Genomic DNA, 26,072 nt, shown 5'->3' with positions numbered 1-26,072 from the left:
ATCGTCCATAAACTCGTGGTCTTTAGGAGATCATTTGTCATGTTCAGATAGCCAATCTGCACTAATGTCCCTGTTCAATGCTGTAACTTTTTCTTTTATTATCCTCCTGTTTCTTCTCTTGGAGATTCTTGTAGTGGACAGCTGAATATACGAGTCTCTAAAAGAAATGTTTCAATCATTGCTATCAGTTGCTCTTTTTTGTGTTCCACTGAAGGCAACATCATTAAGACAAAATAAGGTTGTATCTGTCTTGTTAAGCAGAGATTTTCTTTACAGCTAATCAACTGGTAAGCTTATTTCTGGGTCTTCAAGACACAAAGGTGTCTAATGTTTAAGAGCATCTTGGAGATTTGGAACACAGATTTAAATCATCATTGCAGCTACGTTTAATAATGATAATGACAGCATTAAAACATCTCACTTTCAGGATCATGAAATTCATCAGAGTCCTGCATCAGTAGTTTCATTTAAAAGAACCTCTCATCTTGAAGAATCTACAAAAATGAATTGTCTGCATTTTTTGAGATGAATATGAAGTCATCCTAACTTCTTGAACAATTTTGACAATGCCTACACTCTACTGTTAAAGAATTATCTTGGGTTTTGTTACTTTGGTACATGCATTTGGTACTTGTTGCTTTCTCCAACTTCTCTTGAAGTTAGATAAATGAAAATTTTTACGTGTCTTAACCATCAAGCTCCTGTTTCTAATATTGGTATCTTTAATATTAACAGGAGAGCAAGAAGCCTGCAGTCTGGTTTTAACAGTTAGGATGGAAAACCTGTGTGAGAGTGCTGGCTTTTGTTAGACTTGTTACAGAATACTCAGATTAGTTAATGGAAGTTTTTAGATACTAGAAGTATTGTATGTTCATATTCAAAACTTGTTTTGTTTATTACTCTTTTTTTAGCATAATTTGAAAAAATATTCCATTGAGTAACAGCATCTCTCTCATCAGGCCCTGAAAGTGTTATTCCCCATGTAAGTAGGAAGGCAAGAGTTTATGTTTTTGCTGTCTTTTAGGAGGGACAGAACTGCTTTACTTGTGTCACTTTCCTGTTGAGTCTTAGAATGTTTAAATTTCTCATTTGCAGATAGAAAATAGAGCCTGATTTTTCAAGCATCACTTCTTCCTATTCTTTGTTATTTTCATGTAAACATTTCTAAGTGTCAGATCCTGAAAAGTCAGCACTGGATTGTTTCTGTATCTGACATTGTAAATATAGGTAACATGACTCATGGACTCTTTGCCAAACTATATATAACCAACTCCTGCAGCAAAATGTTGTAACATCTTCCCTGGGTCTATTGTGAGGGGCTGAGCAGGCCATCTTTGGACAAATGTATTTCCGCTTTTGAAACACCTCTAGCTTTGTCTGTCAGGGCTTTGTCTCACCAATCACATCGGTGTGAGTTTTGGTTTGGTGTTTTCATGGGAGAGCATGGGGAGCACCCCTCTAAAAGCCAGTGCCACTCAGATGCTTTCAGTTGCTGAAAAAATAAAAATATGCTAATTTACCAGTACCACACAATTTGTGCTGCTTTTGTTCATATTTCTCATATTTAGTGATCCTCAATAGTTCATGCCTTTTTTTTTGCCTCTGGGGATTTGTTTGTTTGTTTGTTTGTTTTCAGTCTCTCTCACAGCTGTAAAGTAGTGTGCATCCATGTGCCAGTAGTGTGCAAAGCCAGGTTGGGTGAGGCTTTGAACAACCTGGTCTATTTGAAGATGTCCCTGTCCAAGGCAGGGGGTTGGAAGTGGATGATCTTTCAGGTCCCTTCCAACACAAACCATTCTATGATGCTATGATAAGCCTCTCTGTGCAATCTTAGCTGTAGTTCTCTTAAATGAAAATCCAGCTATCAGTTTTATAAGTAACTATTTAAACTGTTTATTGACGTTTTCTCAAAGATGGAAGTGCATATACTGCTTTAAGAGTGAGAAGGATATATCGGGTACCACAGGAAATTCCAAGGAGCTTTCTGTGGGTTGAGAGCATGGCCACAGTGGGAGAAATGTGTAGAGTGGTAACTGTGTGGGATGGTTGGCTCTTTATCCATCAAGTCCTTCCCTGTCCCCACAGGGATGGTCTTAGGCCCAGAGCTCTGCTTAGAAATTCCCAGGACTTGATCTAATCTTGAGTGCACATGATATGAGTGAGGACTGAAAGGCTGAGTTAGCAGGGAGGAGTTGGAGAATGAAGGTGATAAGAGGAGCAGGGTAAAAGCTGCAACTCAGCCAGGGTGTTTTACTGTACTTTTTTAATTACATGCCACAATCCACTGCCCATCTCAGACATGTGCAGATTTCCATGATAAACCTAAAGACTGCTGTTGGAAATACTTTTTTAGCCCAAGTAGTATTGCCTGGAAATATTTTTTTGAGTAGAAGGATTTCAGTTCAAAGTAAAACCTGTGATGTTAGGGGTGCTTATGGCTACTCCTGGCTACTCCTACTCGAGCAATTTCTGGCCATTTAATTGTGACAATTGAGTAATTCATGATACAATGTTTTACTTCCAGCTTTATGGTCTGTCTTTGCCATGATTTTTAATCAGCTTCCTAGTCTTTAATATACACTTCTTTTTAGCAGTTAGAAAACAAACTTGAAACATCTTCTTTTACTCTAGTAGGAAGTTTTGGTTTTTTACTCCTTGAGGAGATTGAGATAACTTTATGCACTTTTTCCCTTACTTTATTCCCTATTTTGCCCGTCTTGTTCCTTGATGGCTTTCACTCTTTGATCAATTCCACCAGTTTTAATTGGAATTTTTTTTCCTGTCTTCTCTTGTGATACAAAGATATTTTCAAGTAATATCCTTTAGGCCCAGTGGTAAAAGGGCTGTCTTTGGGAATTTGGACATCTATTTTCCATTAAAATGAGTGGAATGAAGTGTTAGTGTCTGGCAGGGATTTGAACACCTTTGAGCTATTGTGAAGCAAGTATTCTCATTCCTCTGAAAGTGAACTCTTGTAGATAGGGATGGATAATGTTAAGCTTTGAGACCTGTGGATGATGTGGTAGCATGAATGTGGATACAACCTGTAAGTCAGATTTTTGGGCTTTATTTGTCTTGCACGTAACTTTTCTCGGAGGAGCAGCCGTAGTTTTCCCAAAGAACTTCCAGCATCATTAAGTACCTAACACTAAAAATCCATAGCAATTGTTACATCTTGTCTGCTCTAGAAAATGATGTAATTTATCGCTTATCTTCATATTTTGAAACAGAGGTCAGACTGAGTTGACTTTTAGCAGTATGGTGAACTGGTGCTTTTGTTCCCTGGTGGTTGACTTCTTGTGCTCCAAAATCACAGCTTTAATTTAGGACGTAAAAAGCTTGCAGCTTGCCTGACTGTGAGGTTCTAATTAAAGATTGCATTAGATGTGAGCTGACACTTGTTTGTTTCCAGTCAGTCTCCTAATACAAGAATTCTTGGATGTGTCAAGCAGTGTTGACTCTGAAAACTATTGTCAGTCATTTCAATGTAGAAACTATTTACTGCTTTACCGTTTTGTTTTTTTTTTTTCCCTCAAGAAATAAGGCAGGAAAAAGAAGAGATAATAATGTTACATAGACCTTCAGCATTGTCACATTTTGATACTTGGAGCCCAGAGTACTGTTTATGTTGAAACAGCAATGTGGGAGAGTAATGCCCCATAAATTCTCTTCATTATAACCTTGTGGCTACTTTTCTCATACCTGTTTTAAAGATGCTTACATGAGCTGCACATGGTGCCTAAACAGGCAGTCTCAGGTCTCATGACAGAATAGCTGTGCTGCACCAGGTGAGCATTAACAGCTTGCTAACAGTTTGCCCCCATAATCTTATATCTGAGAATCCCCCGTGAATTTTTATGGTACATTGTAGCTTTACTCTGGGAATCCCTAGGAATTTCAGGCTGAAACTCATTTGCTTACTCAGTTGGATGGATGTATGATGTATAGCTCAATATTTATGTGGGGTTTCTATCAGACATGATTTTCTTTCCTTGCTTGGTGCCTGGCCCTCAAATGATTTCCTGAAGCTGATGAGAATTCCATGTAGCTGTAGTGGTAGTACCTTTGTTTCTGAAACAGAAAGCATAAAGGTATACTGGCATTTGTGGTTCTAACATCTGTGATACTATCACAATGTGTTAAAAACAAATGTTGATGCATTCTGAGACTACAACAGAGACTCCTTACAGTCATATTTGTATCCTGATTCTTACCAATATTTTGTTGGCTTCAGGACAACTCAACAAATGGAACAGTAGGACAGCAAACTACCAGTTAATATGAAGTTATCTTTATTGCAACTTCTGTTTATTTTGCTGAATTTTTTTGTTGCATATTATCAAATGGTTTCACAATATGACCTCTGACTTTGAAACAAAACAAATTAAGTGTTAGTTAGTACTGATTAGTGCAGTGTTAACATTGATTCTTTATTTACTCAAAAATCAGGAAATTAACGTTCCTCTGACAAACTTAATTATGCCTAATTGCACAGATATTACAAAGGGGATCTCTCATTATATAATCATAGATAATCCTGGTAGCAATAAAAAATCTTACAGTCCTAGTAATATTTGCAAAGAAAGTTATAGAAGAGGAGCCCTTTGACCATAAAATAGTATCTGACTTGGGCTTGTTACAAAACCTGACTGAAGGGTGGCATTGAAGTTGGTACACTTTGTTTCTATTATATAATTTTGAAAATATTATGTCACCTTGTTCTGTATGTTCTAGTTCTGTAGTGAAAGGCCCTTTTGTTCAAACACAGGCAAAATAAAAGAGTTGTTTGTCTATAACATACCAAAGCTGATTTCTGTCAGACATACACCACCACTAACCTTGCTAGATCTTCCAATTGTTTGACAGGTTTGATTGAGGGAAAGGTTCTTATCTCTGTTCTTGTGTAAAACAAGACCTGAGGCTTAATTTTCAGTTATTACAACTTTTTGCTTTTAATTTCTTTGGCTTTAAATAATAAACTCTCTCATCTATTCCTTTCAAAATGAACCTCAATTAATACTTCAGGAAAGGAAATGCGCCTCTAAATGTGTCCTTTAAATCAGCTGAGCAAACAGTGTTTACTTTATCAAAAATATTCTCCTTTAGGCTAAAACAAAGGACTAATTTGACCCAGTCTAGTTTTTTCTAATAGAGCTTAGCTTACATAAAGAAAAAAAGAAAAAAAAAAAAAAAAAAGAGAGACCAGGATATTCCTTTTCTTCATTACATCTAGTGCATCTTGGTTCTTTATTCTTCAGAAACATCTTTGATTAAATGTTTCAAAGCCAAAAAATCCCGCCCACATACACACAAATATAATCCTGAGGTGGTCTACTCATAATCAAGGTTTGTGAACATGAGACTTTTTTACCTAGAGTTGGTGGCACTGCTTTTAGTAAAAGGATTACATCCTTATTAGTGTTTCCTGTGTGTTTGATACAGGGCTCAGCAGTTGTTTGCTGTTGGAGTGGGCTTCTGAGGCTGTCAAAAACAACCTGTGCTTGATGTTTTACTCATTTCCATTACTTTACTGAATGGCCTCACAATATTTAGTTAGCCCTGAAACAGAATCAGGCACATTTTGTACTCACAGGTCAGAGCCACGTGGCCTAAATGCCCCTAAGTCCCTGGGCTTTATGTTTTCTGTTAGCTGGCAGTGGGATTCTAGGGGTGCATATCCAGAAACACTAAGCACAGGGACTTAGCAGGAATTTAGGCCAGCTGACACTGGGTGCCACGGTGAAATTTTGGGTGCCACGGTGAAATTTTGGGCTGAACTGCTTCAAAATGAGAAACAAGCCAAAGAGGTTTGAGTGAAAGTCCAGACTTTTCAGTAACTTACAACTTCAGTATCCTGGTAAAAGCATTGGTTTAACATTGCCTAGAACAGATGGAGAAAAATCTTATTTAGGAACTTTCTCACTATATGACTGTGTTTGAGGAAAATAATCCTACATCCATTGAAGGGATGTCATGCTGAAGTACTATTCATATTAGATTAATAATGCCACTTAGTGTTGCTTCTTTCAAATATTATAGCATTATTGTACATACTATAATTTTTTTGGTCATACATCCTTAGCTTTAAGAAAATACATAAAGAAATTTCTAGTTTTAATAATTGCATAGAAAAGTTTTTAAAATGCTACTGATCATAACAGAGATTTTAAAAAAATCCCTGGCTTTTAAGAGAATCACATTACTTTTAGAGCCTACTGAAGAGTTTTTGAATGTTTGACATTCCAACACTCTTTGTTATTTTTTTCTGTAGAGAAGTTTTTGTCCACTTCATCTATAGTCAATAAATGTTGAAGTATGAAATTTCCATCTTCATACCTCTGATACACTTACATTACATTTCTGTTTTTATTTTTCCAGAAATGGCTATTCATCTGGGGGACAGTATTCTCAGATGTGATATTCTAAACTAGGAGATAATTACCTCTTGAATGAGTAGCATCTTTGAAAATGCTGACATAAATATTTTCCAGGTAGAATGGATTCATACTGACAGGCTTATGAAAATATTCAATTGCACCCAGAGGGTAAAATAACAGCTTCCAAAATATTGCTAGTGATGTGTCTCACTTATTTCCCCCATCTAGATCAGATCTTCATTCATGATAAACTTAGTGCATCTCAACTGCTACGACAATCACTAGAGTTGCAGAAGTTTGTGTTGGTTTGTTGGCAGTTTTTCCCCCTACTATTTAAACAAGGTAAAAGTAGAAATGCCGGCCACCTTGAGCTTCAGAATTTTCACTTCTGAAATTGTTATGACAGCAATCAATAGTCTGCATGCTCCTTAACTTTTTGTGGCAAAAATAGAAATCTTTCCTGGTTATCCTGGATATCTGGCAGAAGAGAGTCATGAATGTGCATCCTCATCTGTTTGTTATCAAAGCTCCTTTCATGTGATAGAACTACTTTTTACTATTTGTTGTTCTGTTTGGGATTCAGTGTGGATTTTCATAAATAATTGATCAAATTTCTACTCCTTAAATGTTGGCTGAACTGCAGCATGTCTCTATACTGGAATCATAGGTAACCTTTGGGAACCATATAGTTATATAATAGAGGGTGCACCCCCTACAATGCAGTGGGCTATGTAACAAGATATGCCTTCATTGTAACTGCCCAGCTTGCCTGAGGGCCTGGCATGTTAGCTCAACAGCTAAATTGGTCACTAATGGCCTGCCCATGCAAATAAAGGTAATATCCCAGCACCCTGTAAGTGGAGAGGATGAACATATATGTATAGCCAAGGCTACAGATAATTGCACCTTGTTAGGAGTTAAATAATTGCAACACAATCTACACAGAAAGCTAAATTAGCTTTCCAGGATGGAAAGCTAATAACACATGGACATGCCAAGTTCATGTGCATGTATGTCTAAAGGCTTTTGTATAGTTTTGGTTTTTGAATTGGAAAGTGATATGTTGGTATGATAGTGTCTTCTGGAGTTGATGAGGACTCTCAGTCCTTGTAGGTGGTGATTGATGTACACCAGTGTTAATGAATATAAAAGCAAGGGATTGGCCTTGCTGGGACAAAAATTGTTATGTTGTGAGGTCTCGCTCTCACAATTTACTGATGTAGCAGTAACATTTGCCCAACACAGCATTAGAGAAATGTATGACATGGGATGATTATGCAACAGGAACACCGTTTTGCAGCCTTAATACAAGGTGGCCTAGGGAAACAGTCATTATGCAAAATGTTCCTCCACTGAAGTACAGGTAATGTCATCGCAAAGGAAAGTGGGTATTTGGTACACACTACTTGCACACAGATTTACACAAATCTAACTTAACTGTTGGAGACATGTCAGCTTTGCTTCTGGTTTATTATTCAGGACATTCTGAGATTAAAAAAAAAATAAAACCAACCAACCAAAAAAAAAAAAAAAAAAACCCACAAAAAAAAACCACACCAAAAAAAAACCCCCAACAAAACCAAACAATAGAAAAGCCAGTTCTGGTTCAGTAAGTGCATGCCAGTCTTGTCGATCAGCTGGGTTGTCTGAGTGTCTGAGAGTCTGATCCAAGGAGGCAACACAGACTGAACTTCTGATCAGGAAAAATTTTACTTTCTGTTCTCAAATGGGTGATTAACTTTTTCCTTTTTTTTTTTTTTTTGCTATCTGTAAATTGAGAATGACAGAAGTTTTGTTGCCAAAAGAAGTTGTGAGATTTGATTTGTTTATGATTACGTGCACCTGAAATATGGTATGATGGACTAAAGTTGCTATATTAAAAGAAAGCATTACTTATTTGGCTGAGATGGGAGAATTGAGAATCTTTGCATATTGAAAGGCCCCAGAAGGGCACTGTATTTCCCCTTTCCTGTCCTCAGCATCATCATGAGTAAATCTGCAGGAATAAAGAGCTTTGTGTGGTCCTTCTACATTTTTTGTTGGCCCCTGCTGATGTAAATCAAACATACTGTTCTCCTGTTATCTTCAGGTTTAAAAAACCTATTTTTAATCACTTCATACAGGTATCTAATTTGAATCAGCCTGCCACACTGCAGGACTCTGGAGCTTTTTTAATTGGCATTTCTCTCATTACATTTGCACAAAGTTGCAGAGACACTGCAGGACACCAGTAGAGACATGTGAATCACCAATCTTGTTGGGCTGGCAACAAGATACTGTGATACACCAGGGGAGTCATGGAGACCCGTGGATGTGGTTAAGGGGATGGAGTGGAAGAAATCAAGTTCAGACATGTTGCTGTGACTGTTTCTAGATCCTGCTTATATTATCTGAAACAGAACTGTCATGGAAGCTTGCCTGTGATTTTTAACAGCAGTATGGTGTTAAACCAGCCTGGTTTCTAGGAAGAGTTCCTGGGATTCTGGAAATGCAGAGCCCCCTGAAGGTTTTAATGGAAATGTCATAGGGCAAATATGTGAAGTACATCAAAACCAGTGTTTTAGCTCATCACAGGGATAGGCAAGGTACCCAACCAGTTCATGGAGTCAGTCTTACTTAAATTTCTTCAGCATTTGAAAATCAACCCTTAGGTATCTGCTAAGAGGCTAATTCTTTTAGGTTTGGGTGGTTTTTTTTGGTTTTTTTTGTTTTGTTTTGTTTTGGTTTGGTTTGGTTTTGTTTTTTTTTTTTTCCTGAAGGAAGTAGCTCTTATCCTCAGACATGTTTACATGATGCCATGACTCCTTTTCCAGTTCTGGCTGCCAACAAGATATGTCTAAACTTAGCATGTTGGTGCACCTGGAGACATAAAGTGGAGAGAAGAGACTAGAGCAGTCTAGAATATGTTATTTGGCACTGAAGTACCTTCCTTCCCTCTCAGTCCATCATCCAGAATCTTGTCATTTGCAACAAAGTCTTTCACAGTTCTGGTCGGCACTTTGGTTTTCCCTATCTTCCCCTTACTACTGAAAATCAGGGCTCTGCAGCTCTCTGGCAGAACTGGAGATGGGTGCTCTGGCTGCACCAAATACGCTAATCTTTCACCTGCCTTTATGGTGCTAGTAATTTTTTTAAATTCTTTTGGAGGCTTTGCTAGAGGGATTAGGGCTCTTTTGCCTCCCTAATGACAGTTGCTAGAAACTAACTCTGAACTGAGAAGACAAGTTTGCAGAAAAAGAAAAGCAGGATTATCATCTACCGGGTAGACCAGCATTGCTTGTTTGTGCATTCAGGATGGATAATGCAGCATTTTACTAAGCCAGCCGGGAACCCTCTGTTCCAGCCCCTTTCTCGTGGTGTGACTCCGTGCGTGGCTTAACCAAAATTTGATGTCTGTGCCATGGGAGATGTATGATCCTGGCACATGACAAGGCTTGCTTGCCTGTTGTGCTGCATGGCCAGGCCGTGTGACTGCCATGCAGGCCCTCACTGTCACACAGCAGGTCTGTGTCCAGTCCTGTGACAGAGCTGAAAGCTGCCAGCAGCCACACGTTCTGCTTCTGCTTCTTGCAAATTATCCAAGTGCACAGCCATTGACCTCCTCATATAATGGAGAGGAGGAATTGCAGGCCCACAGGAGGTGTGGTGTGGTGGTGAGCAAGCTTTCATTGAGCATTTTGAATCAAGCAAATGGACAGTTTTATGTTGGCAAAACAATTAATCTGGAGTCTCCATTCAAACCACACCACTCAGGATTTTTTTAAATGGTTTAGATGGACTAAATGATTAATAAGACAACCCAGAATCAAGCCATTGATGGTTAGGATCTAAGTCTAAGAAAGACTTTAAGGCAAGGAACAAGTTGTGCAAATCACATCTTGTGGGTTTTTTCATTTAGGTCAAACATATATTTGGATTTTATTAAGATTATGGTTAATTTGATTAATTTCTGATTGAAGGCCAAAACTAGCTTAAGTTGGAATCTACTCCATATTTGCTTTCCAACAGTCTTGAGGTTTGAAAGTGTTTGGTTTAGTTCTATAGCTCTGTGAGTACACAAACCCCATGCGACTTTGGAAGGGGTGGCTTTGGGTTTCAGTTTGGGTCTGGCCTTAAGCATTGTTCTAAGTGAGTGGAACTGGGCTCAGTTCTAGTGTTCTTGAGATTCAGACTTCCTCAAAACATAAGGAAATTTGGCCTGTTACCCCATCTCAGATGCATATATGACATCTCTAGAAAGTTAGAGAAAAGTTAAGGATCTAGATGCCTTCCAGCTTACAGGTTGGATCAATTCCAAGTCTGAACATTTTTCAAACTTCAGTGTTTCTGACTCAGTACGCAGATTTCAATCTGAATATCTTAAATTTGAAGGGTTCAAGTGTGTTTTTTATGCAAAGTTAGTATGTTTTAAATATTTCTTCAGATTTGTATGTGTAAGATTGGTAGGACAAAGGAATTAATGTTAGTTTGGGGTCATATATTCCAGGCTTCTAAGAACTTCTCACATCTGATATTCTCATTTTGGTGTAGACCTGGTTTTTAAATTTTAAATTTCAGAGACTATTCCTATTATTTGAATATGAGGATATGAAAATTTGTGATTTTCATCAGCTGGCTTTGATACAAGTCCCCTTGACAAAGTATTTATTTTTTCCCATAATATTTGCCATAATAAAACTGAGAGATGCCAGGCCAATATGGGAAGACTCTTCATGTATTTACAGTACCATCTACTCAAGGAACTACAGTTGATTCTGTTTTACGGATGGAAAAACTGAGGCAATGACTGCTCAATTGGTACTTACACAGCCCGATCGAGTTACCACAGTTAGAAGCAAAGTCTACAAATGCCCCTTCTGCTTTCCTGACCTTACATACCCTCCAATAAGGTGATTATGGTCATAAAGTCCAGAGAAGAAAATATGTAATATGACTAAATTTTTGTAATATATATTTAGAGTAACTTGGAGAGCTGCCTCTACATATTCCAGGTGTGTATGTAGCTAAATATTACAGAAGGAGTTGAACTAAGTCATCTATTAGAGCTTTTTACTCTTCATATTTAACCCTAAGGTAAGAGAGCCTGTGTTTTGATGAAAAAATTAATGAAAATTAACCTTTTGAAATAAATTACTTAATCCTTCTGTATTTACTGTACATGTGGATAAAACCAGAATGTTTATAAGCGAAATACAAAAATGTGTACCAGTGAACAAAACTAATCAGATTCACCAGTCACCAGGCTGGTTAATATTATAAAGACTCTGTGAATCATGAATATCCAGCCAGCCTGAGGGTACAAATCCATGAATCTAGGGAGTTTACCTGTCTCTTTTAGTCAGTAGGCTGTCCCTTTGCCATCACTACAATTTAGGCATATATTGCCTAATAATAAATGTGATAATAAAAATGTAGTTTGGGAAGCAGGATGTTGTAATAGAGCTTTAGATCAAAAGAGAGATTCATTTTACTTAATATAGACAACTACAAGCTAGCTGCTTAGCCTAATCTAGTTGTGTAGGCTTCCTCTTTAGTGGGGAGACAGAGAAAGCTGGGATGAATTGAGTTTGGGAGGTGCCTGTCTCTCCACTGACAATAGAGGGAGCCTACTCAACTGGCTTAGACAGGACACTTAACTTTTACGTGGGTATGAGTTACTCCAGGAAAAGTCTGTTTTGCTTCAGGAGATTTGAGTTCTCATCTGTTTTTCTACTGATTAACAGCATAACCTTGGTAATATCACTTAATTTTTTTTCCTAGTATCTCCATCTAAAAAATACCCTATGGATAAAGTTCTTGGAGAACATTTGCCAAGGATGAAACACAGGTGCAAAATGTTTTTTTTTTCCCCCGGTCTTCCTATTTTGACATGTCTGTAGCTGTCATTAAAATAAATAGAATTTTTGTGACAGCATAAGTTAACGCATGATGAGAAGCAGAGCTGAGTGAAAATTATTTTAGAAGCAGCATACATCTTCTTCAGATGTGACAGATTATTGTAAAAATCAAAATATAGTAACTGGCTACATGTATTGTTTCTCCTATCTTGGCTTCTCCTTCGCACCTTCCACCACCCGTCCGTCCCCTCTCCTCCCCCCAGCAAAAATACAGAGGGAGTGGGGAGAACATTCTTCAGATTAGACCTGTATTTTAAATAACCTTGGCCTGTTTGCAACTGGGAAAATGTTTTTTTACTTGAGAGATTTATTTCTGTCCTTGTAACACCATGTACTATATGCATTGCACCTGTTCAGACATAAGCACAGCACATTATTATAGCTGTAGGGGCAGAAGCTTCCCAATATATATATTTTTGAAAGGAGGGAATGCTGGGGAGAATAGCCCTCTCTTTTCAATTGTTTACCGAGCAGTCTCTTAGGAAGACTTCTTCCTCATCAAGATCAATTTTCCCTGCTCCCCTATTGTCTGGGGAAACCTATCTCCAGGAGCGTCTTTCTTGAAAGATCTCATGACTTTAAAATCATCAGTGGGCTTTGTGTAGTCTGCCTGTCAAAAGAGATATGTTTACACCTTCCCTGCATGTGTTAGAGCTATAAGGTTACAGAGCAGAATGGCTGATACGTTTCAGCGCTCCATGCTAATATGCACAAAAAATGTATTTATGATAATCATATGGACTGTCTGAAACAATGCATTCCAACATCCTGTAACATAAATAAGAAAGGTGGAGCCAGCCGGCACCGAAGTGTTTATTTGCCAGCAATCCTGCTCAGCCCCGTATACCTTTGCTACGCTGCCTCAGCCTGGCAGTATTGAACCTGTTGCTGCATTAGCCGAGTTGTATTTTGCTAGATAGGGGAAGGAGGGTTGTCTGCTGTCTGGTAGGAGGGCTTTGTCTGCGAGCGCCTTTCTCTCTCTCCCTCTCTCGCTCTCCCTGTCTCTCGCACTCTCGCTCGCTCTCGCTCGCTCTCTCTCGCTCGCTCTCCCTTTCCCGTCTCTGTGGTTTGTAAGGTAGGTTGCAGTGTGTGTATATACACAACATCAAGAGCAGGAAAATGGACTCATTAGGGAGGCAGGCAGTCATTACCACTCACACTGTACTTCCAGGGAGACAGCGACTATGAGGAGACAAACTGAGGACTGGGGAGCAAGGTAGGCCAGTCAACTTTTATAAAACATAAAAGAATAAAGCCTCTACTCTCCTTAAACCACCACCAGTTCTTTATCCCCCCCCCCTCCGCCCCCCCCCCCTCGATTTTTAATTTAGAGATGTAAGTTTGCCAGACCCATTTGCTAGCTTAAAATTCGGAACATCTATAGAAGGCCTTACCCTCTGCAAATGTTCCCCCCCTCCCGACTTATTTAAGGGTGTGCCCCCTTATGATTCACTTTAATTACTTTTTTTTTTTAATCGTGAAAGAAACAAATACGTTTGTTTTCCAACGCTAGTTCCAAGTAAATCAATATCTTTCACTCTTTTAAAACAGCTCTCTCCGTATGTTTATGGGTCTCTCTGCTTTTTCTTTTCTGTTTATGCAGTTCCATCTGTCCGTCCATATATCATGTTTTCCTTATTTACTGCTAAATGGGGGTTTATTAGTATTCGCCAATGACTTTTAACTGTAATGCCGGTGACCAGGGTTAACGGTGACTCTCGTTCTTTGTTTTCTACATATATGCACACTGTAAGTTTGAAGTCCATGCCTGGCATACAGTAAATAAAAGCAAAAAAAGAGAAAGCAGGTTCCACTCTTTCTGACAGGATTTTTATTCAGAGATTTTGCTGTTTATCTGTTTTGGTGTGGGGGCAGAGTGGGTTAATTTTGGTTATTGTACATGTACTTTTTCCTCCTGGATATTTTTAACATCTATTTTTCATTATTAGTGTTTTTTGCAGTTTCCTTTGCTGAGAAGGAAGGAGACATATATTCTAACTTTTATGTTGCTGATCTAATGTAACATTATGGAGGCATCACTGGGTTAATAAGAATTCAAACTTTCTATGAGGGAGTTTGTATCCTTGGCTGCCCCCCACCCTCCCACTTTATGCATGGTTATGCTTGTGTTTCCGTGTGTACTGACGGGGAAGGGAGGGGGGGAAGGGAATAGATATTTTTTATGTTTTTTACAGTGGTGGCAAATTATGAAATCTGTTGAGCCGTTTTGTCCAGAAATAGCAACTATTTATTTACCATTTTTCATTCTGCTTATTTGTATTTTCAAACATCGAAGCTTTTCTCTGAATTGATTTTTTTTTTACCTTTTTTTTTTTTCTTCTTTTTTTTTTTTCTTTTTTTCCTGGGGAGGGATTTGTGAATGCATTTCATAGCCCATTTAGCATAGTCGAGTTTTTGGAGCCCAGATTTATCATGGGTTCTAAAGACTGCTTAAACTGATCCATTTGAAATGGTCTTTTTATCTGAGCTCTTGTCATTTCTGTTGGAGAGCAAAACTGCTACTCTGCTGGTAACAAAAAAAAAAAAAAAAAAAAAAAAAAAAAAGAAAAAAGGAAAGAAAAAAGAGAAGGGATAGTGGCAGTGAGTTACATAAAGTGTTCTGGAGAATCCTAAGTAATTATATAAAATGGACGCTGATTACTGGAGATCTCTGAACACTAACAATCACCTTTTTTAACAGAAAATTATTTATTTAATAGCAAGAGACAGACTTCTTCAAAACATGCATTAGGCCTTCCTTTTAGCACAAAGAAGTCCATAATACAATATTCCTAACCCACCTGAGACTGCCTAGGAGATTCTCCAAAACCTTCAAATCCTTTGAAATGTTTCTTAAAAATCCATTATTTTGCAGCCAGAAAGAACTTTTGCTGCCAACAGGTTTTTTTGCTGTTTGGTGGTTTTTTTTTTAGCTGTTCTTTAACTTGCGAGTCCCCATTTCTACAGAAGTGCCTCCTCGCTGAACAAACTAAGTTAATTGAAATCCAAAGCAGGAGATCTATTCACTGGCACTGTAACTACAGAAACTACTTGCTCTATTTTATTAGCAGCTTTTCCAGAACATGAGTGAAACTTTTCAAGGTTTTATATATCAGTGTGCCAAAAATTTGGTGGCTCATCTCTTAGCTGGAGAGTGACATTTATTGTTTACTATCTTTTTTCTCCTTATTTTTATTCAAACTTTTAAATTAATATTTTGTTGATAGACTTTAAATATGTATGTTGCTCTGAATGACCTGTTAACTGCAGCAAGGTATTTCCTCCGCTCTTAAAGTTTGAATCTCAGGCTTTGAAACTCAGATTGGTTGTAGAGGGGATGCTGAAGTTACGTCAAAAAATGTAGAGGTCTTAAAGGTGGATTTGCTGATGCCTCTAGATGGTGGTCAGCCTGGAGTGAGGCAGCAGGAGTGTTTTCAGCCATCCTGCTTGTGGTGGGATGGGTGAGGGGTTTTCAGGCACCTGTCATTTTCTCCTGCACCAGTGCAGGTGTATGTTCCTCAACAGCTCAGGTTTTTTGTAGGAGAGCACATGGACCTGTTTTCAGGTCCTTGTGCATGTACTTTTAGCAGAAGCCCAGGCTCATCTGAACATTTTGAAAAACTTTAAAAATGACTATGAGATACTGCTTGATTTTATGAAAACTCCAGGCAAGAAGAATTCAAGCAGAGAGAGAGAGTCACAGTAGCAGAAACATTTTTTCATTATCCGGTAAGATTTCTTTGTTATAGTAAAACCTTTTTCACTAGGAGGATATAATTTTCCTTGAGCCCCAACTATATTCTATCAAAAAAAAAAAAGAAAAAAAAAAGAAAAGAAAGAAAAGAAATAAAAAGAAAACAAAAAAACAAACAAAAAACCCAAACAAAACAAATCTTAGCTCTTTCAATAGCACAAAGTCCGTTTGCAATCTGGATACAGCAGCAAAGGGTAAAGTATGCCTGAGTAAACTTAAATCCAGCATATGGTGATGTAGCTGGAACTCGGGGAATGCCAAACCCGTTAGCCAGGGAGGTATGGCCCGCTTTGCTGACACGGGGCAGCGCGGGGTGCTTGGGGTCCCCTGCCTGCAGCCTGGGCAGCTGTGCGGGGCAGGGCTGGTGCTGTTCGTTGGGTCACACTGTGCTTTATTTTAGTGTTGGAGCAGACAGTTATCTAACACACCCACATGAGGAAGTGCTCTGGAGCAGTTATTTTATGCCTTGCCATGCCCTGTAGCTAGAGCAATTTTGGGCTGAATGGCGTGTGTATGTGCCGCTCTCACTCCTGGGAGACGAGAAGCAGTGCTGTTGGGGTTTTTGTGTGTATGTTTTTGTGCTGGGGTTTTGTTGTTTTGTTGTTTGGTTGGGTTTTTTTTTTTGGTTGTTGTTGTTTTGGTTTTGTTTTTTGTTTTGGTTTTTTTTTTAACAGGACCAGAAATGGGATATAAGACAGTTAAATTCAAATACCAAACAAATAGCAAGTCAAATTATTTTTAATAGTGGAGGATGTTGTTTTTCTCTTAAAGGAGGAAAAAATATCCATCTTGTTTATTTTGATAAAGACAGTTGTAGCAATTTCCTGAGTTGAATATATCATTATTATAAATATTACTCACAGTTTTCCTATTTTCACATTTTCTTCATAGGCCCAGCTTATTCATAAGGGAAAACAGTTGCAGAATATTAAAAAAATTGTAATATTATTTATATAAAACTTTGATCTAAATAGGAAATAGTGTCTCCTGCTAGAGAATTTTGTGGGATGGCTTACAAATCCTATACAAGAGAGATTACAGTCTTAAATAAATTGTTACTTAAATAGTTTCAAGGCAACCTTGCTCATTTTTGCAGACCATATGAGGTTTTAAACAGAATAATTTGAATAGAAGTTCTGTTTAGAAATTGATGGCATGCTGTGGCCTTATAGATTTCAGTTGGTTTCACTCCAGTCTGTTTTTATAGGTCTTCTTTAAACTGCGATCTCTATGGTAAACAGCTTCTGCTGAAAGAGATTCATAAATGTTAATGGGAATTTAAAGACTGAAATTTAACTTCAAGTTACTTACATTTTTTAACAAAACTTTTAGAAAATCCAAATCCTTTATAAAAGTTTTTTTTTTTTTCTTTTACTTGAAACAATGCACTGGAAATAGTTACTGTTAAAGAATAACTTGTTCCCTCTGAAGGGTCTAACATTCACACTGTGGTGCAGAGGGAAAATGATGGCAAATCACAGGGAAACAGACTTCACTGTTCTGGTTAGTTTGGTTCAATAAAATTTTAGAAAGTAAACAAACAGTATCAACTGTGAAAAATAACTTGGCTTTTTAATAATTTATCAATGCTGCTTTTCTCTTGGTGAAAAGTAGTGTTTGACCATACACCAAATTTTGAGATACTTTTGTAAGATCTGTACTGTTTTAACTTGAAGAGATTTTCACAGATGTATTAAACTTTCAGTGAGGAGTAAATAAAGGCAAAGGCTTTTGTCCAGGTGGTTTTTCCTTTGATAGTGTTGACTATATTCTTGGTTAGTATTTATTATAAAAGTTAATGTTTAGTTCTAACGGCACAGATCCAATTCTCCTCTAATAGGAGCATTTCAGAATGACTACTGCTTATGTCTTTCATGTTTTCTTACACTTCTGTACTTAATCCTCCGGCACCATCGAGTGCTATTACGGCATTTTGATCGCCCAGCGCTAGTGGGAGTTCTGTTTGCAGATGGGTCTTGTTAAATGGTCACCAGAGGCACAGGGCCATGTGCCACCTCCTCTTCCATCGCTGCTGGGGCAGCCAGAGCTGCCGGTACCACAGGGCAGGTTGCTACACGTCCCTGACGTTTGCAAGAGGAAAGAAGTTCAGCTTTTACCCCGTGCAGGGAAGGCTGTATCTTGAAGTAGATAGAATACAGGAATGGGAAATTGGGCTAATGGGATAAAGCTGTCTTTAAAGAAAAAAAAAAAACAACACTGCTTTTCTCACAGCTGGATGTTGGCTTTGGAGAAATGAGTGTGGAGGGTCTCAGATTGTTTGAGGGGGCAGATGTTCACCTCCCAGAGAAGCAAGCTGCTGGCTGAGTTGGCACTCGGTGGCACTATGGGAGGAAAGGCCATGGACTATTCCAGAACAAAGGCTGAAATCCTTACATGCCAAGAATGGCCTCATCCCATCAGTGACAATCTGCCCCGCCAGCCTCATGGAGGGTGGATTTGCAGCTTGTGCTATACTTGCTGTTCTCAGGCACTGCTGCTCAAGATCTTTCATGGCAGATAGGGACTCTTAACACAAACTAGTCCTACCTAATCAAACCCTGTCAGCGTCTGTAGGACTTCCTTCTACAATACCTCGTTCTTTCCTTGTGCTTTTCTGCAGTGGGTGGACACAGGTCACTAGGCAACATTTTATGCCCAGTTTGCACAAGTGTAAATGACTGTACCAGAGGTAAACCAGAACCTGTAGGATTTTCCAAAATATTTCAGCTACTAGCAAACAGTGGTTACAAAAGTCTGAATTAAAACCGGTTGCTAACTACAGCGAAGAAGAAAGGAAACCTGAGTAGGCAGTGCTTCCAGCCCTCTGCAGAGCACCTATGGGAAATCCTCTGCAGGACAGACATGGTGCTATTCTGTAATTTACACCGGTAGATGACCTTTTAATGTTACACTTTCAGATTGAATTTATCTTGGGGTTATGGTGGAGCTAAAAATGCAAGCAGGTATAGTGTGTCATTTGATTCGGAGGGAAATACAGCATGGGAATTACTGATTTTCCTTTTTTTCCCCCTTCTTAACTAAAACACATGCTTTCTAATATATTATTTCTAAGGTCATCAATGCTGTGTGATGAATCCCTTGAGGATACAAAAGTAGGACTGGGAAAGTTGTGTTATGGACTTCAGAGTTGTCCTTTCAGCTGACTGAAAGTTAATTATTGATTTTTATTTCCTTCCTAGAGATCCAGATGCCTCTCTTTCTGACTAGAAAGTTAGTGGTCACAGTGCAGGAATATGAAAGTAATTGTCATGTGGCAGTACAAGATTTCATGGGCAGGATGTCAGAAATGTGTAAGATGGAGGTTGACATGGGGAGAAAGTGAAGAAAGACAACTAGGTAACTTGTGTCCACTGTCATTTCATGTGGGTTGGATGTGGAGCCTGCTATTCTCCATGGCTCTGCCTCCTAAACTCCCAGAAATCTGAGAGCTAAGTGAGTCACAGGCATTAGTGACAGAGGAATGCTGAGAATAAAAACAAAACAACAACAAAAAAGCCAACCAAAAAAATCTCATTGTTTAGGCACAAACACAAGAAAACCATGGTTAATTGCTGATGTGCTCCCTCTGCTGGTTCTCTAAAACTAACAAATGCTATTCCCAGGAGGCCGGGCCACACCCTCTGGGAGACTGCCTGACAAAAATTGTGCCAAATGAATGGCTTTGAGCTCTCTTGCAACGAGCAGTAGTAACAGCAAAAGAAGTGTTCTGATGAAGAATGTTAAAGCCTTGGATGCCAGGCGTGACTGCTGAGAGGTCATGAAATGTTCAATCTGTAATTCCGCCTTTTTTCCCCCAGTCTTACATTTGAGAGGTGTTGCTTTTCCTATGATTTCCCAAAGTTTGTATTTTCTGTTTTGCTGTGGCAGCTTCTAGGATTTTTCCCATCTGAAGGTGTTTTATCAAATGTTCTCATTTATGCTTTTAGTTTCAATTTTAGTGTGTGTAGTGTCTGAAGAAGCCCTAATGTAGCTTAGGCTTTGGCAGCTTCCAATTTTTTCTGCCACTGTCAGTTAAATCTGCTCGTCAGCTTTATACTGTTGTGCCCACTTCATCCTGTCCTTTGGCTTGAATACAGGCTGTTTTTTCAGGATACTCTTGAACATCCTTTCTCGTTGTGATGAATCTGTATTTCTTTTCCAAACATAGACTGAATTGTTTAATATATTCCCTACACAGCATATTTCCCCAGTAGATAAGCTTTTAAAATCCAGCATTTTGCTCTTTTATGCCATGAAAAAATGTCTGAGTCCTGGGTAAGATTGAGTACTGAAGAGAAAAAAAAAATGAAAAAAGCTGTATTAATTTCCATAGAATATTTTGAATGTATGGAAGATTTCTGATATAGTCGTTATTCAATAAAAGATGGTCCTGTGTTTTCCATATTTTCCACCTATGTGGACTGTCATGAAAAAGAGCTTCATCTTGCAGCCATTGACACACCAGTGGGAATCAGCTGTGCAGAGCTGTTGCAGGACTGCGCTCAAGTTTTCCGTGTAGAGTAATGAAAAGTTTCCTTTCTGCAAGTCTCATGTTTCCCATCTAGGTGACTGCTTATTAAATCTTTATCCAGTAGGGACAATAAACCAAACAGCCTGGTGGGTAGCTCATTGTCTGGAGTGACTCAAGCCACGTATAAATCTCATTTGTACTCAGTACGTTGACTCTCTCTGGCCTCGTCGCTCTCTCAAGTATTCATTCATTTTGAGACATCTAGAATGCAATGCAAAGAAAAGGATCCCTGGTCCTTGTTTCTCAGTGTCTCGGAAGATACTTGTAGACTGATGCTCCTCTATTTCCCTTTCACAGGCCCTGCAGTTTGGGATCCCATCCTTCTGAAACGTAGTGCAGGGTCCTGGCCCCTGTGGGGGCAGTCACAGCACTGAGACCTCATCACCTTCCTCTCACCAGGTCCCTGGATGGGAGGAATTGTAGCAGGGTTTGGCATGTCTGTGATAGCCTGCCATCCTGCTGTACCTGCTCTGGGGATAAATAATGAGTACAGCGCCTGGGGCTACCAATCTGGCACCTTTTGCTGGTGCTAAACTAATACAAGTGATTAGAAGCGACATGAAGGCCCAGTCTGTCTTGGCGGACCATTTGAAATCCTAGCCCTGTTTTGTAATTTCCAGCATTTCATGAAAAAGCTGCTTTTATTTTCCTCTCCAAGCCATGGCCAAGTTTGGAAAGCTTCAAAGCTTGCTCCAATTGGGTAGAAAAAGTGTTCTTAAGATGGGTGATATATCCTAAAAGAGCTGTTTCCTTCTTGGCTATACCGACCTCAAATCCTTTATCCACCAAGTCAGTTAGGCTCATCCTGAAACATTTCACTGCTGTGAAAGCAGCTGCTCCTGAATGAGATTAAAAGCCAGTTGTGCTTTTGCAATACAATCAGATATGCACAACTTTGTGTCAAGCAAGAGAAAGCTCAGGAGTTTTTTCCCTAGTGCTGGGCATTTCTGGATTCTCGAATTAACTTAAAAGATGCTTTTTCTGCTAGTCTCTGAGTCCCTTTTTACAGGGGACTAGATCCAAATCCAAGCCTTTCTTAATACTTTGATAGACAAACTTTTTTTATCCCAATGTGTTTACAGGGATCTTAAGTATTTTTGTAAGCAGAAAGTTATAGTGCAGTATCACAAGTTTTAATCAGATTGCAGTGCAGTCACTGCTGTGTTCAAGGTACTGGTGAGGATACGGTGTGCATTAGGGAAGCCAGATTCACAGTTTGTTTCTAGTTTTCTGTGCTATTTTCAACCAGTCACTTCCTTTCCTAGTGTCTCAGTAACCTGTCTTCAGGACAGAGATAATGATGTCTATCAGTTTCTGAAAGCAGATAGAAGGGTGTTAGCTATAGCTGTACTAGCAAGTTTTATCCTTCCCTCCTGAGTTTGTGCCTTGTTATCACCCTGAAGTGCATTGCAACTTCTTTCTTTACTCTAATGGCTTTCCTTTAGCCTCCCCATGATGTTTTTGAATACTTGTGGTCTTTCTCTGGCATGTCAGACTAGAACTGACACCTGAAGTCTTGGGGTTTGGGTTTTGGTTGGGTTTTTGTTTTCTTTTTGGAAAGGTTTTTACCACATGGAGGTTAAGAGCTAGTGTTTACTTAGGTAGTTTAGATGACAGTGAAACTGTTCTGCCCTTCTCATGCAGGTTGTATTATGTTGTATCTCGGGTGAATTTAGCATGTGTTTTTTGAGCCATGTAATTTCACAGCATTCAGCCCTAGGTTATCTTGACCAAACTCCTGTTAGTAATTGAGGTATCTCAGTTAAAACTGTCTCTGTGCTGGAGTGAGAACCCTCTTGTCTAGATTACATCCCTATCCAGCCTTGTGATAATTTATTCTGCTACCAGAATTTATTTAATTTTCATTCCTTATCTTTTGCAGGTAAAAAAAGGTTGAAAGCAAAAAGGAAGTGAGCTAAAATGAACTTTTTTGGAGTTTCTTGGGGAAGTCTGCTTGTGCTGGAACATAGTTTAATAGACTGTCAGCTGTTTAGAGTCCATAGTAATGTTACTATGGAACATTGGCTTCAGTGTGGTAGAAGGATACAAATGGAGCATTTAGGAAGAAGGTTTGTGAAGAATGTGAGCAGCTAGAAGAAATAAAAGCTGAGACGCAGGCAGGGGGCAGAGCTGTTCAAAGAAAATGAGGACAAGAAGTCTGAACTTCACGCAAAAAGAGAGGCTAACTTAGGTCCCACTGGCAAGAGAAGGAGAAAATTTTAGCAGCAGGGTTCTGTATGAGTAGGACCAGAGAGGGGTGGGACGAGGCCACAACCCTTTCCTTTTTCATTAGGAGCAGTGGGCTGGAATAATCATCATAGGGTAATCCTCTTCAGAGGACTGTACTCTTAGGATAAGAAGTTTCACGTGAAATTTCTGAATGTCTGTGTATCTGTTAAAATGTTTATGGGTCGTTTTTTGCCCAATGTTACATTTTCATAAAGGTGGACCAATTCCATCAAATTTAAAAGAACCAGCCTTGAACCAAGAGCTGAATTTAGCTTTGTATTTATCCCTACTGGCTGCAGCTGGCATGTGTCTGAAGCACTAAAGATGATGCATGGTAGTCCACAAGTGATTTGCGACCAGGAGACAGTGTTCTTTAGGACAGTGCTGCTGCATTTGACCTCATTTCTGCTGTGTTAGATACTCTCTCCCTTGTGGCAGCATACATAGATGTATTAATAAGATTCTTCCAGATCTCTCCTTGAAATCTCAGTTTATGCACTTGATGAAATGGCTTGCTTTTATGAGGTGTTGGTGATTATTCTCATAATGCTCAGGCAAAGGCAACAAAGAATTTAGCATTCAAAATTATGCTTTTTTTTTTCATCTGCAAAGGTTTTATCCTGAGACCCTGTGTGATTTCTTTTTGTCATTGTTGTTGCTGGTTTTGTTTGCTTTGTTCTCATTAACCAAAAAAGTGAGGTGCCAGTTCTGTCTAAGTCTTTCCCAGGCTTTTTTAGATAAAGGAGTTACACATGTCCTTCAAAACAAAGAACAATTATCAGCTGAGTTCAGCGGAGGAGAGAATGCTCACAAAAGGTTCTAGGACAGTTTCGCCATAGATAGCTGCTGATATGGATAAATAGCATTTTGCATTTCTGAAGGAACTTATTCAAATATTTTACAGTGTTTGATGAAAGTAGCTAATTTAGTTTTGCCTAATTTCAGTAGCTGAATCAACATTATTATTTCCATTTTTTAATCATAAACAATCGAGGCATAGAGAGAAGAAGGAAGTGAGGCCTTTCTTTCTTCCTTCCTCATTGTATTGTACATGCAGATGGGAGTTGGTGAAGTAAAGACCATGTTCCATGAACAAAGGAAGCTCAGATGATTCTTGGCTATGTTAAAAGACTGTTAGGCTTCTTCTTTTTTTTCCACACCATTGTGGTATTGTAGCACATAAGTGACTTCTTTGCCATTAAAGTCTTATTTCTACTTCCAAAATGAGATATAAAGACTCTACAGTAACTGGATATTGAGGCCAAATACATTTAATATACCAACATGTCAACAAAGTCTTTAACAGCAGAATTTTAAAAGATAAAAACATTTTTTGGTGTTTTGTTTGCTTATTTTTTGTAATTACTCTCTTAACTGAGTTAAAGTAACTTCAATTTTTTTGTTTTCCCATGGTTGGATTTCTCTCAGCTGGATATATCCTGATGAGCTCCAGTGTTACCTTTGTCCAAGAAGTAGATATTCAAAATCTAGACCAGTCTAGCAAAAACTGGACCAGTCTAGCACCTCTTTTGTACAGTAATAATCAAAAGGCAAAGTTATATCTGGCTGAAATACATAGTGGTGTTGCTTGATCCATTAAACATTCATCAAGAGAAGACAGGAGCTCCCTATCACATATAAAGACAAATATACCTTCAAATAGTTACGTTGACCTGAACTTCTTGTGCATACGTCTGCAACGGCTGTTAATGTCTGAGAAGTGGACATTAACACTTGAGGAGAGGACAAAACAGTCCCTAAGGGTTCCTTGGGCATAGGCGTTTAAAGAGTGTTGTTACTTGTCTGTTTAAACTCGTCACTGGGGACAAAGCCTATGGGAGCCTGCAGGTGCTGGATCTGGGCAGAGCACAGGTGTGTTGCTGCTGAGGCATTTCTCAGAGAATGAACAGTGGGAGGAGCTGAGTTGCTTGTATATTCAACCTGAAAACTGTACAAGGAATAGCTGCATTTAACTTCTTGTTCCTCAAGAATGAGATTCTCAAGATCTTGAGATCTCAGTTCCTGAAAACTTGCAAACAAGTTTTGGGTTTGTACAACTCTCTGGTATTTTTTCACTTCCCAAGAGCCAGTTTAATGTCTGTTGATGCTTAGAAGACCAGATTGGAAGGACAGCAACAGAAAGTTTTATTAGCCAGCACAATTAATACTTTGTTCTTTGAGAGCCAAATTCATCTAGTGTAGTATGTTTACAAAAGAAAAAGCTGGAATGCACAATAAGGTTTTGCCTTTATCAGAGGCATATGGATTCACCATCACTAGATTTATTTGTGAGACTATAATAAAGAACATTCTTCAGGCATGTCTCACATTTCAGGAGTCGAAGGGCAAATTGGATGAATGTCCCTCCTAAAAACTGGATGAGCCAGTTTTTTTGTGTGCAATTTCCAATTTCAGTAATCCCCAAGAAGCTTATAAGAGCTAGGATGGAGTCAGTAAAACCTTGTCTTATTAACCTCCAAAGAGACACAAAGGGGTTTGGATCTTGAGGCTGGTCGGGATGCCAAGTGCACCTCTTAAGTACTCTCGTACTGTGTCAGCCTGCTGGAACTTTTGGCAGGTTCACAAAGTAGATGAATAGAGTAGATGGAGACCAGGTTTACTGGGATAGTTCCCACCTGAGAAAGGCAAGTCAAGCTTCTTTGTACAGGAAAGGCTGTAAATATCTTTCCCCCTCTATATCCCCTAAGCAGACATCTTTCCCCAGTTCCCCCTTCACACATATATGACCTTTTTTTTAGATTGAGTGGTCTCTCAGATTCGTTCTGCTGATAAGTCCTTTGAGAGATCCTCAAGTTGAATTGTATTTTAGTCCTTTTAGTCTTTAAGATATTGTGTCCACTTTACATGCAAAATTCAGACATGGGGATATTCTAAAAAAGTTCCCTATTGCACAGTTACCTCTACACACTGTTGTGGTAATAAAAAGAGTTAGCTTTTTTCTGTCATTAAACACCTTCAGTGTTATGCATTTACTTTAATAAATCAGTTTCTGGATTTGGTTTTTAACTTACTGAGGCACAACATTTACCATATTTAATTCAAATGTACGTCGTCTTCAAAAATGCCAAAGCAGTGCTTTATAAGATACACCATTTTTCCTTCTGGGTCCCATGAACCTTTATGTATCTCTAAGGGTTTGGGGGAAATATGGGTTAAAGAGTCAACAACTATGTAGTCATTAAGTCAGAAAATCTAGAGGATACTTACTGAACCATTTTATTGAACTCACATCTTTGTGTAGCCCTTCCTTGGTTTTTGATGGG

General features: G+C 38.8%; 1 protein-coding gene across 36 annotated transcripts in view; it reads left to right on the top strand.

The window, feature by feature from the left end:
* The window catches only part of ZBTB20 (zinc finger and BTB domain containing 20), a 478,730-nt gene that overhangs the window by 15,970 nt on the left and 436,688 nt on the right, over window positions 1-26,072 (top strand). For 20 of the 36 annotated variants that reach the window (XM_038149512.1, XM_038148734.1, XM_038148641.1 and 17 more), the window contains exon 1: window positions 9,131-13,490. The exons of 9 other annotated variants lie outside the window; for them this stretch is intronic. The gene's annotated coding sequence lies outside the window, so the exon portion shown is untranslated. Of the gene's footprint in view, window positions 1-9,118; window positions 13,491-13,523; window positions 16,307-26,072 lie in introns of those variants that run through there. 7 more of the 36 variants (XM_038150033.1, XM_038149428.1, XM_038148570.1 and 4 more) reach the window with 4 other exon arrangements.

The sequence above is a fragment of the Motacilla alba genome, chromosome 1 (genome assembly GCF_015832195.1).
Source record: "Motacilla alba alba isolate MOTALB_02 chromosome 1, Motacilla_alba_V1.0_pri, whole genome shotgun sequence".
Classification (NCBI taxonomy): Eukaryota; Metazoa; Chordata; class Aves; order Passeriformes; family Motacillidae; genus Motacilla; species Motacilla alba.
This window is presented reverse-complemented; position numbering and strand designations above follow the sequence as displayed.